General features: G+C 39.1%; 1 protein-coding gene across 1 annotated transcript in view; it reads right to left on the bottom strand.

Annotated features, from left to right (window-relative positions):
• Positions 1-11,804, bottom strand: part of FGGY (FGGY carbohydrate kinase domain containing) — a 694,306-nt gene that overhangs the window by 645,695 nt on the left and 36,807 nt on the right. The window lies entirely within an intron of this gene.

Raw genomic sequence — 11,804 nt, 5'->3', positions numbered from 1 at the left:
GGGGAGCTGTTGCATTGTGGTAAACTGTGGTCAATGACATGAGACAAAGTATATGTGAACTGCTGTATGGAGAGTGAATTTGCTCTAAATCTTCACCCAAATCACAATTAAAAAAAAAAAAGATATCAAATAATGTATTGCACGGAGCAAATCTGCTGCAAAAGAGCTCTTTAAAGTGTTAAAAAGCAAAGATGTCCCTTTGAAGATTAAGCTCCTCCTGACCCAAATCATGGTATTTCCAGTCACCTCATATGCAAGCAAAAGCTGTACAATGAATAAGGAAGACTGAAGAACAATTGATGCATTTGAATTCTGGTGTTGGCAAAGATTATTGGACTGCCAATAGAATGAATAAATCTATCTTGGCTGAAATATAGCCAAAATGTTACTTAGAGGGGAGGATGAAGAGACTTCATCTCAAGTACTTTGGACATGTTATCAAGAGGGATCAGCCCCCGGAGAAGGACATTATGCTGGAAAAAGCAGAGGGTCAATGAAAAAGAGAAAGACCTTCATCAAGATGGAGTGACACAATGGCTGCAACAAGGCTCAAACATAGCAACAATTGTGAGGATGGTGCAGAACCAGGCAATGTATTTTTCTGTTGCACATGGGGTTGCTATGAGCCAGAACTGACTAGACAGCACCTAACAACAATTGCAACAATGAAATCTGGTGGCTGTCTTTTGGAATAGGTATTATTACACATAGGCTATGGATGATTCACTTAAATCAATGACTGTGAAAATATACTTTGTACTCTTCCTCTGTCTGTTTTCTATGACTATCATTGACAACTTTGTGGTGGTTTTAGATGCTTTCCTTAGCTACTAGTCAAACAGGAAAACCATGCCATTCATGAAGCCCAGCCCAAGAAATAAGATATTCTAGCACTCAGAATTCTCTTAGTTGGTAACAGGATGTTACTGAATTGCTCATCAACAAAAATGAATATTTTTAAACACAATAGCGGTGAAAAGTAACTACTCTTTGCAAATGTACTGTATATGCAGTTTCCAATTATCTCACTAAATTCTTACAATAATTCTACAAGGATGACATTATACCCGTTTTATAGCTAAATACACAGAAACTCAGAGAGGTTGATATAGCTTGACCAAGGTCAAGCTATCAGTAAAGGAGAGAAAGAGTAAGGTGCCTTGATGGAGCAGTGGTTAAGTAGTGGGGTATTAACTGAAAGGTTGGCAGTTTGAACACACTAGCCACTCTGGAAGAGAAAGATGTGACAGTCGTTTCTGTAAATATTTACAACATTCTAAACTATGTGAGGCAGTTCTGCTCTATCTTATAGGGTCACTATGAATTGGAATTGACTCGATGGCACCCAGCACCAACAACAACAGAGAAAGATTGGATACATTGGTGGTTCAGTGGTAGTATTCTCACCTTCCATACAGAAGACTCTGGTTCAATTCCTGGCCAATGCACTTTGTGGGGGCTCATGTGCTGCTATGATGCTGAAGAGATTTCAGCAGTTTTCAGACTAAGGCAGAATAAAGGTCTGATGATCTACTTCAGAAAATCAATAAAAATCCTGTAGATCATAACGGTCCCATGTACAACCCACCTGGTACAGAAGTAGGAAGTATTTCATTATGTGGTTGCCATGAGTTGGGGGACAACTCCATGGTAACTAACAAAACAACAACAGATTAAAATGCAGGTGTGTTTGACTTCAAATCCTATACTTTCGTTGTTGTTACAATACTGTGTTATATCGCCCAAGTTCCTTGCTATCTGGCATTGCTCTATTGCTAAGACCTGATCAGTCTAAGTGAATAATGTTAAATTATTCACATTATTAAGTGGAATTTTAAGCCAAAGCAATTAATCAAGAAAGACAATTGTTGTTGTTGTTGTTGTTATGTGCCGTCGAGTCGGCCCTGACTCATAGCGACCCCTCCTTGGGTTTCCGAGGCAGTATCACTACGGAAGTAGGATTGCCCAACCTTCCTTCCAAGGAGTGGCTGGTGGGTTTGAATCGCCAGCCTTCTGGTTAGCAGTCAAGTGCTTTAGCCACTATGCTACCAGAGCTCCTAAGAAAGACAATAGTTTCTGCCATATTGTCATTAAAAGAATAAATGAGTAAAGACAATGGTAGTAGAATTTCAAAGAAAAGAACTTACATAAACATTGAAGATTACAACAAACCTTAGGATAAGAGAATATATATTATATCATGAAGATGAATCAAGGGACAAGGCCAGAAAAGGCATTAAAAATGAACTGGCGCAAGTCTCTTACTTTCCAGAAAGGACTAGAGTCAGGCTTTCCTGACCTCTAACAGAGGTTTCTTTTCAATAGTTCCTTTTGCAAAGTTGTCAACTGACAACTTTGCAAAGCCAGCAGGTCAGGGCACCTTATCAAATCACCTCTCTTGACATCTAAACTCTGTTTCCCAAAAAACTCAACATACACTGGGAAAGCACATTAGAAGTTTTCAGAGTATCATTTATTCATTTTACCAACATGCTTTCAGGAGGACAGCAACAGAGGAACATAGACTGGGAAGGGGAAGACATATTTTCTGAATCTACCAACAAAAGCCACACCTTTGGGATGACCAATGAAAATCTCAAACTATAAAATGATTAGCTTTCTGCTCTGCTGACAATGCCAAAAAGAGGAAATGAGTTAAAAGATGGATCAGAATATTTCCATGCAGCCCCTAACAGCCACATTAATTATCTTCCATTAACATTGAGCCGTCAGGATCAGTATCAGCCAGTTAACTTTCTTGACCTTCCTCAGTCTGCACCTTGTTACACTACAATGTTTCATGTTTATAAAGATAGGAGACTCCAGCTGTTCTAACCTGACAGAACTTAATTTACATTTGGCCTTCATTAAGATGACAGTCAGAATCATTGAGACCAAATGTAAAAGCCAGACTGCTGGGGGTTATGAAAAATTCAAATGGCATTTTCCCTTTTATCTGACAGTTCTTGTTAAGGAGACGTACGTCAACCTGAAATGCATAAACCATAAATATAAAGGACATGATTAAAATTCCATATTGCAGGATTAGGACCTGAATGACTTTGTCCAAGAGCTAGTGGTCCTGGTGGACATCTTCTAAGTCTTCCGGAAGTCTGAACTCAAAATTCTGCCCAACTCTCTCTGACATCTGATTCCAGGCTAAGGACAAGCAGCACATGAATGACAGCAATACGTAAGTGAGTAGTCAGCTCTGACTCCTCCATCTGACTCGCCCCTCATAGCCAATCAGTTTCAACATCCTGCTGATTTTATTCCCTAAAGACTGCAGGAACCCATCTCCTCTCCATGTCACGGTGCCTAATTCAGATCTTTTTAATTCTCACCTAGAACTCTGCAAGCCCCTTTTTATTGTTGTTGTTAGGTACTGTCAAGTCATCTCCAACTCATAGCGACCTCACGTAAAGCAGAACGAAACACTGCCATGTCCTGTGCCAGCCCCACAATCTTTGCTATTTCTGAACCCATCGTTGCAGCCACTGTGTCAATCCATCTCGTTGAGGGCCTTCCCTTTTTTTGTTGTCCCTCCACTTTGCCACATATGACATCCTTCTCCAGGGAATGGTCCCTTTTTACATAATGACAAAAGTAGGTGAGACGAAGTCTGGCCATTCTTGCTTCCAAGAAGCATTCCAGCTATATTTCTTCCAGGACAGATTTGTTAGTTCTTTTAGCAGTTCATGGTACTTTCAGCATTCTTCACCAACACACAACTCAAAAGCATTGACTCTTCTTTGGTCTTCCTTTTTCATTGTCCAGCTCTCACATGCATATGAGGTAATTGAAAATATCATGGCTTGTGTCAAGCACACCTTATTCTTCAAAGAAACATCTTTGGTCTTCAGCACTTGAAAGAGATCCTTTGCAGCAAATTTGCCCAATGCTATATGATGTCTGATATCTTGACTGCTACTTCCATTGGTGTTGATTGTAGAATCAAGTAACATGAAGTCTTTGACAACTTCAATCTTTTCTCCATTTATCATGATGCTGATTACTGGCCCAGTTGTGAAGGTTTTTGTTTTCTTCATATTGAGGTGTAATTCATACTGCAGACTGTAGTCTTCAATCTTCACCAGTAAGTGTTTCAAGTCATCCTCACTTTCACCAAAGTTGTGTCGTCTGCATAACATAGGTTGTTAATGAGTCTTCCTTCAATCTTGATGCCACATTCTTCTTCATATAGTCCAGCTTCTCAGATTATTTGTTCAGCATACAGATTGAATAAGTATGGTGAAAGGATACAACTCTGAGGCACTCCCTTCTTGATTTAAAACCATACCATGTCCCCTTATTCTGTTCAAATGATAGCATCCTGGTCTATGTACAAGTTCCTCATGAGCACAATTAAGTGTTCTGGAATTCCTGTTCTTCTCAATGGTATCCATAATTTGTTATGAGCCATGTAATCGAATGCTTTTGCACAGTCAATAAAACACAAGTCAACATATTTCTGGTACTCTTTGCTTTGAGCTAAGATCCATCTAACATCACCAAAGATATCCCTCATTCCACATTCTCTTCTGAATCCAGCTTGCATTCTGAAATATCTTCAGTAAGATTTTATGTGCATGTGATATTAATGATATTGTTCGGTAATTTCCACATTCTGTGGGATCACCTTTCTTTGGAATGGGTACAAATATGAATCTTTTCCAGTCAGTTGGCCAGGTAGTTGTCTTCCAAATCTCTTGGAATAGCCGACTGAGTGCCTGCAGTGTGGCATCCATTTGTTGAAACATCTCAATGGGTATCCCGTCAATTCCTGGAACCTTGTTTTTGTCACTTCCTTCAGTGCAGCTTCAACTTCTTCCTTCAGTACCATTGGTTCTTGATCATATGCCACCTCCTAAAATGGATAAACATCAACTGATTCTTCTTGGTACACTGACTCTGTGTATTCCTTCCATCTTCTTTTGATGTTACCTGCATCATTCAATATATTGCCCATAGAATCTTTCAATATTGCAACTCGAGGCTTAAATTTCCTCTTCAGTTCTTTCAGCTTGAGAAATTCCAAGTGTGTTCTTCCCTTTTGGCTTTCCAACTCCATGTTGTTGTATATTTCATTATAATATTGACTTTGCCTTCTTGAGCTGCTTTTTGAAATCTTCTGCTTAACTCTTTTATCTTGTCATTTCTTCCATTTGCTTTAGCTACTCTCCATTCAAGGGCAAGTTTCAAAATCTCTTCTGACACCCATTTTGGTCTTTTCTTCCTTTCCTGTCTTTTTAATGACTTTTGCTTTCTTCATGGATGATGTTCTTGATGTCATCCCAAAATTCCTCTTGTTTTCGATCATTGATGTTCAATGCATCAAATTTATTCTTTAAATGGTCTCTAAGTTCAGGAGGGATATAATCAAGGCCACATTTTGGCTCTTGTGGACTTGTTTTAATTGTCTTCAACTTCAACTTGCAAATGAGCAGTTGATGATCTGTTCCATAATCAGCTCCTGGCCCTGTTTTGGTTGAAGATATTGAAGTTCTCCATCACCTCTTGCCATGGATGTAGTCAATTTGATTCCTGTGTACTCCTTCTGGTGAAGTCCACATGTATAGCTGCTGTTTGTGTTGCTGAAAATAGGTATATGCAATGAATAAGTCGTTGGTCTTGCAAAATTTTATCATGTGACCTCCAGCATTATTTCTATCACCAAGGCCAAATTTTCCAACTACTGGTTACTCTTCTGTTTCCGACTTTTGCATTCCAGTCCTCAGTGATAATCAGCACATCTTGATTGCATGTTTGGTCAATTTCAGACAAAAGAAGTTGGTAAAAATCTTCAATTTCCTCATCTTTGGCTTTTGGTGGTTTGTGCACAAATATGAATAATAGTAGTATTAATTGACTTTCCTTGTAGATTTATGGATATTATTCTGTCACTGATAGCATTGTACTTCAGGATAGATCTTGAAATATTCTTTGTGACGATGAATGTCATGTTATTCCTCTTCGATTTGTCATTTCTGGCATAGTAGATCATATGGTTACCTGATTCAAAATGGCCAAAACCGGTCCATTTCAGCTCACTAATGCCTAGGATATCAATATTTATGCATTCCATTTCATTTTTGACAATGTCCAATTTTCCCAGATTTGTTCTTTGTACATTCCATGTCCTGATTATTAATGGATGTTTGCAGCTGTTTCTTCTCATATTGAGTCATGCCACTTCAGCAAATGGAGGCCCTTAAAGCTGTACTTAACCATATCATTAAGGCAGGCTCTACTCCCTTATTTGGCATATTAAATTTTAGGCAGTCTCTAGATTGCAAATGAGATCAGTTCCTAAGTGTGTCTTTAAGTCAAATTTGTAGGTAAATCGGAACGGTTCCTATTTAGCTTTACTTTAGTGCAAGTAAAGTCTGGAAGCCTTTTCAATGAGTTAACATCAGCAACTGCAGCAAGTGAAGGTGATTTTGATGAATAATTTGTTACACTAAGGGTTGGTTCAATCATTTCAAAGTGAGGGAAAATTTACATATCATTAAAGGGCAAGTATGAGTTGTCTCTAAGTAGATATTCATAACCTGCAGACTTATTGTATTCAAAACATATGTACTGAGCATCTACTATGTGCCAGGCATCTGAATAGGATCAGGGACAAATAAATATGGTCTTCATCCTCTTGTAGGTTGCAATAGCCAAGCATTATACAAATCATTGTGCAAATTAACATATTACAATTTATGAAAGGTACAACGAAATAAAGTAAAGGGTACAACGACAACAGATGTATGATTTATTTGAGGATAGGGAAAGGTTTTTATGAGAAAGTGACATTGAGGCAGAGATCTAAATGATGAGGAGTCAGTGGTGAATAGACGGAAAGCTATTCTGGGCAGAAGGCACAGCATCAAGATCATGGGTCAGCAAAGTTTTTCTCTAAAGGGCCAGATAGTAAATATTCTTAGCTTTGCTGTCCATACAGTCTCTACTGCAACTACTCAAATCTATCAATGTAGCAATGTAGCCAATGTATTGCATATGTCTGTATTCTACTAAAACTTTATTTATGAACACAAAAATTTTATTTTCACATGTCACAAATTATTCTTCTCTGGATATTTTTTCCCAATAATTTGAAAACGTAAAGGCTATTCTTAGCTCACAGACAGTCAAAAGTGGGCAGCAGGATTTGTCTTGCAACCTGTAGTTTGTCTACCCCTGCCCAAGTCTCTGAAGTGGAAAGGAACTAGACACGTTTAAGGACCGTTGAGTGGATCTCTGTGGACAGAGCAGAGTGAGGGAGGAGCTATGGTAAGATGAGAAAGGGGATGGTAAAAATGACATCACATGTTACCTTCCAGGCCATGTTTCAAAATACTACCATCATCAGAGTAAGAATACTCTAGTTTTTACTCCCATATACATATTTTCTCACTCCTAATCCAATCTCCCCATGCCTACCAAAGTTATCAGTATTTCCTTCCTTGCTGGAAAACAATGAACTAATCTCTACCAGCAAACAGCCCCTTAACAAGCTGAGCCCAAGGTACTTATCCAGTCTCATCTCTTACTATACTCGTCCATGCAGGTCATACTCTAAATGAACCACAGTCTTTGCCTAGAGTATTCTTGTCTTCTCTGCTAGGCACAACCCCACTCAAATTTTGAGGCTTATCTCCAATGTGTCCTTCAGGAAGTAGATTACCTGCATCATGGCACTCAGTAAATCTTCTGATGGCTGTGTTTCAATTTTTCTCTACCCTCCATTCACACCATCCCTTATGCTCCCTGACCATTATGCCCAATGGATTCAGTCCCCCTCAAGGGTAAGGTGAGTTCTCTTTGACCAACGTCTCTGAGGCCTATTGTAAGTGCTGGTTCAGAGCCAATTCAGAGCTCGGTTAAGATTTGGCAAATTAAAGAATGAATAAAGAGGAAACAAATGACAATCCAATTAATTAGATCACAGAATCTTGTGTTCTTTAAAAATAATGTGCCACTGAATAGATGTATTAAAACTATATAATTTCACTGTGCCTCAGTTTAAAAAAACAAACAAAGTCTCCAGTTATCACTCCTTTGTCATAAGGGACTGAATCTTAAAAACCGGTAGTAGTCTTAGAAGTTCACAGAGCAGCAGCAGCAGCATCATTTGGGAGCTTGTTAGAAAGGTACATTCTCAGGCCCCACCCCAGACCTACTGAATCAGAATCTGCACTTGAACCTTATCTCCAGGTGATTCACTAGCACATCAATGTTTGAGAAGCAGTATAAACCATCCTGGTTAGATTTTAAAGAGAAGATGCCAAATCTGAGTTTAGAGATATCTTCAGATTGAATTTTCAAACATGTTGAAACCAAAGGGATTCTCATTAAGGAGTCCTATGTAGTGTAACCCCAAAAAAAAAAAAAAAAAAAAAAAAAAAAAAAAAAAAAAAAAAAAAAAAGAAAGAAAGAAAAAAAAAAAAAAAAAAAAAAAAAAAAAAATCCCACAGATTTCAGGTGTTAAATACACAAAGAGTCTTATTCAGAAAATTCTGAAAGGGGATTATAATAATAATAATAAATGAAGAAGATTATCTTGGAAGGTCACAGTCACTGTCATAAAATCTAGAACTTAATTATTTTTATGGAATTTCTTTAGTTCAGTCTGATCTCGACTGCAAGATGGTAAGTATCCTGAGAGATTCATACTAAATGTGCCTTTAGATCTCCTACATTTGCATCCCAAGCTGGTCACACAGCAGGTGCTCAAAAAGGCCCTATTGATGCACCATGATCATATGCCCATCCCCCTTGATTAACTCAGCATGACACTTCATTGTGTACAATCAGAAGGGTAATGTAGCCAACCCATGCCTTGTCTTGCAACAAATTAAAGCTAGCTTGAAAAACACCGGTGTCTCTGTTCCTGGCCTATCCCACGTAGCACGCTTCACAGAAGGGATTTTAGTACAGCATGACATGATCGAATGAGCTGGGATTTGGAGACCAGTTGTTATTGTTGTTAGTTGCCATTGACTCAACTCTGACTCATGATGACCTTGTGTATAACAGAACAAAATGTTGTCCAGTCCTGTGCCATCTTCGTGCTCTTCGGTATGTCTGAGCCCATTGCTGTGGCTAGTGTCAGTCCATCATGCTGAGAGCTTCCCTTGTTTTTGTTGACCCTCTCCTCTACGAGAAGAGGCCTGGTTAAGTGAGCTGCCGCTACGTGAAAAGTCACTAGGTCAAAACCACCAGCCACTCTGTGTGAGAAAGATGTGGCAAGCTGCTTATGTAAAGATCACAGCCTAGGAAACCCTATGGGACACTACTACCCTGTCCTATCGGGTCACTATGAGTTGGAATTGACTCCAGGGCAACAGATTTGGCTTGGGTTTTTACCAAATATGACTTTTTTCCACTAGATCTTTCCCCATGTGTCCAAAGTAAGTAGACAAAATTTTGTCATCCTCATTTCTAAGGAGCATTTTAATATTATTTTTTCTAAAATTGATCTGTTTGTACTTCTGGAAGTCCATATATTCAATATTCTTTACATCAGTTGTGTTCTGTCTTCTTTTCTCATTCTCCATCTTTTGCATGCATATTCTATCTATTTGAGAGAGTTATATAACCTATCTCTGAGCCTCAGTTCAACATACTATCTATTATGCAGAGCTTGCTAGGATTAAATCAATCCATACCTATAAAACACAAAGCAGAATGTGGGACCAGAGTAGTACAGTTGGCTTTATATCTTGATTTGTCTTTCAGCAACAAGCATATATTTGGATTAGGTTTTCAAACTGATGGAAAAAGTAAGGCCAAGGATAAGAAACATTTTTCCCACAAGGTGTTGCTAGTAGAGTCAGAATGAGATTCCTGAAATCTGCAACTCTTACAATACTTCATGTTTTCAAACTCATATCAACTATAGAGGCCTTTCTGCAAATTAAAACATACAAAACACATCCAGTATATAAAACAGATAACAAGCCAAACCTGCACTAATTATTTAAGCCCTTCATGCTTACCTCCATTTTATCTCATGGTGGTGATCATGGGGCATGCCCTTAACACCTTTAAGCTCCCCCCACCCTCATAATCAATTTGAGTGACTGAAAACTCAGTTCACCTCAAACTCACAGCCTGTAATGAATCGCACCAGGTCTTGCTTATTAGATAAATTCTCTCCTCTCAGACCACCTAGGGGTTTTCATGCCCCCAAGGTTCCAAAAGGACTTGAACTTTCTCACACATCCATCTCTAATGGGAACCATTAAGCTGACATCACCACTCTCCACACTTCATAAAGGAGTCCTAACATCTGGAAATGGGAACCACCTGCAAGCGCTTTGACCACAGAGCACCATATCATTCAAAGTGTAGAAACTCAAGTTCAGGTGAGATGAGAAAGAGATATCTTAAAAACGTCAAAAATGCCAAAGACTAATAATTTGGAGCTAAAGCCTATGGAAAAAGAAATGTCTCATCAGAAAATCTGGATTAAAATCGTAGCTCTGCCACTTCCTAATTGGAAGGATAATTAACCTCTCTGAACTTCAGGAGTATGCAGGATATTAAGAGAAATGATTCTGGAGTTAGCCAGTCTTAGGTTCAAATCCTGGCTCTGTTACTAAAAAATTGTATGATGGTATCAGACCTCCTTTAACTTTGCAAGGAGGAGGAGAGAGAATAAAGATCAACATCAGCCCAAAGGTGATCTTTATGCAGTAGGGGTAGGACATACTTCTTCTCTCCAACCTTTTTACAATTCTGACACCAGCCATCTCTCCCACAGCACTCTCTACTTCTCTGCTGTGTTCAATAATTTGTTGTAATGGCCACACAGAATTCACAGACCATAATCACAGTTATGGGGTTTATTAGGGGAGCAATAGGTTACAATTCAGCATCAGGAATGACTCAGGATATAGTTCTTCAATCAAGACAGCTTCTGGGTTGTGTCCACAAGCAGTCCTCTCCCTCAGCTCCTCAGCCTAGCCTCTACCTTGTTCTGGCAAGTGTTACAGATCTTTCTTTCGCTCCTCTGATAAATGCACCATACCCTCCCAGCAAGCCTCTTGACGAAGGTGCTCAGCTCTCACCCCATGGGTCAGCATACCCACTGTAGCCACCTTATTCCATGGGCCAAAAAGCCTGCTGCACCATCTCAAGATGGCTCTACTGCCATTGTTTCTCTGCTGCTGCTTCTTGCATTGTCTTGCATTGTCTATGGTGTTACAGCTCTCTCTCTGTCTCCTGAGTTTGGGAGGTTCTGAGTGCAGGGACCTCAGGTCCAAAGGACATGTTCCACTCCTGGTTTTTCTCAATGGTAGTGAGATCCTACCCTCTCTGCTTCTGGGAGTGGCTCCCTTTAATCTTAGTAGAGTGACCAATATACTTGTACAGTTTCATACACCTTATTTGCACAGTCTCACCTTTGCAAGGGTTTCATGAACCTTATTTGCATTATTAGCAGGCTGTCCAATCCTTTCACAGGGCCACAAGTATCTTATTTCCATAATCTTACCCAATCATTTTGTGGGAGTCACAAGACCATGAATGGCTAGAAGGACTATATTAAATAATTCACTTTACTGCAGTCACATATTTATTGTGTCACTTTGGGTGAGGTGGTTAATTTCTCTCGGTTTTCATTTTCTTGTGTACAAAGTCAAAGTCAAAAGAAACCAATCCACCTCACAGGGTTGTGAGGATTCAAACATATAAGACATACTTACCATAGTGCCTGGCGTGAGTTAACATGTAAAAATACCAGTCATTCAACTGCAACCTAATCAATAAATCAGCCACTGAAACTATGGACCACAGTTCTACTCTGACAC

Source organism: Orycteropus afer, unplaced genomic scaffold, assembly GCF_000298275.1.
Source record: "Orycteropus afer afer isolate SDZICR_OR568_19922 unplaced genomic scaffold, OryAfe1.0 scaffold00183, whole genome shotgun sequence".
NCBI classification, from domain to species: Eukaryota; Metazoa; Chordata; class Mammalia; order Tubulidentata; family Orycteropodidae; genus Orycteropus; species Orycteropus afer.
The sequence above is the reverse complement of the archived record's forward strand: the minus strand, read 5'-3'. Positions and strand labels throughout refer to the sequence as shown.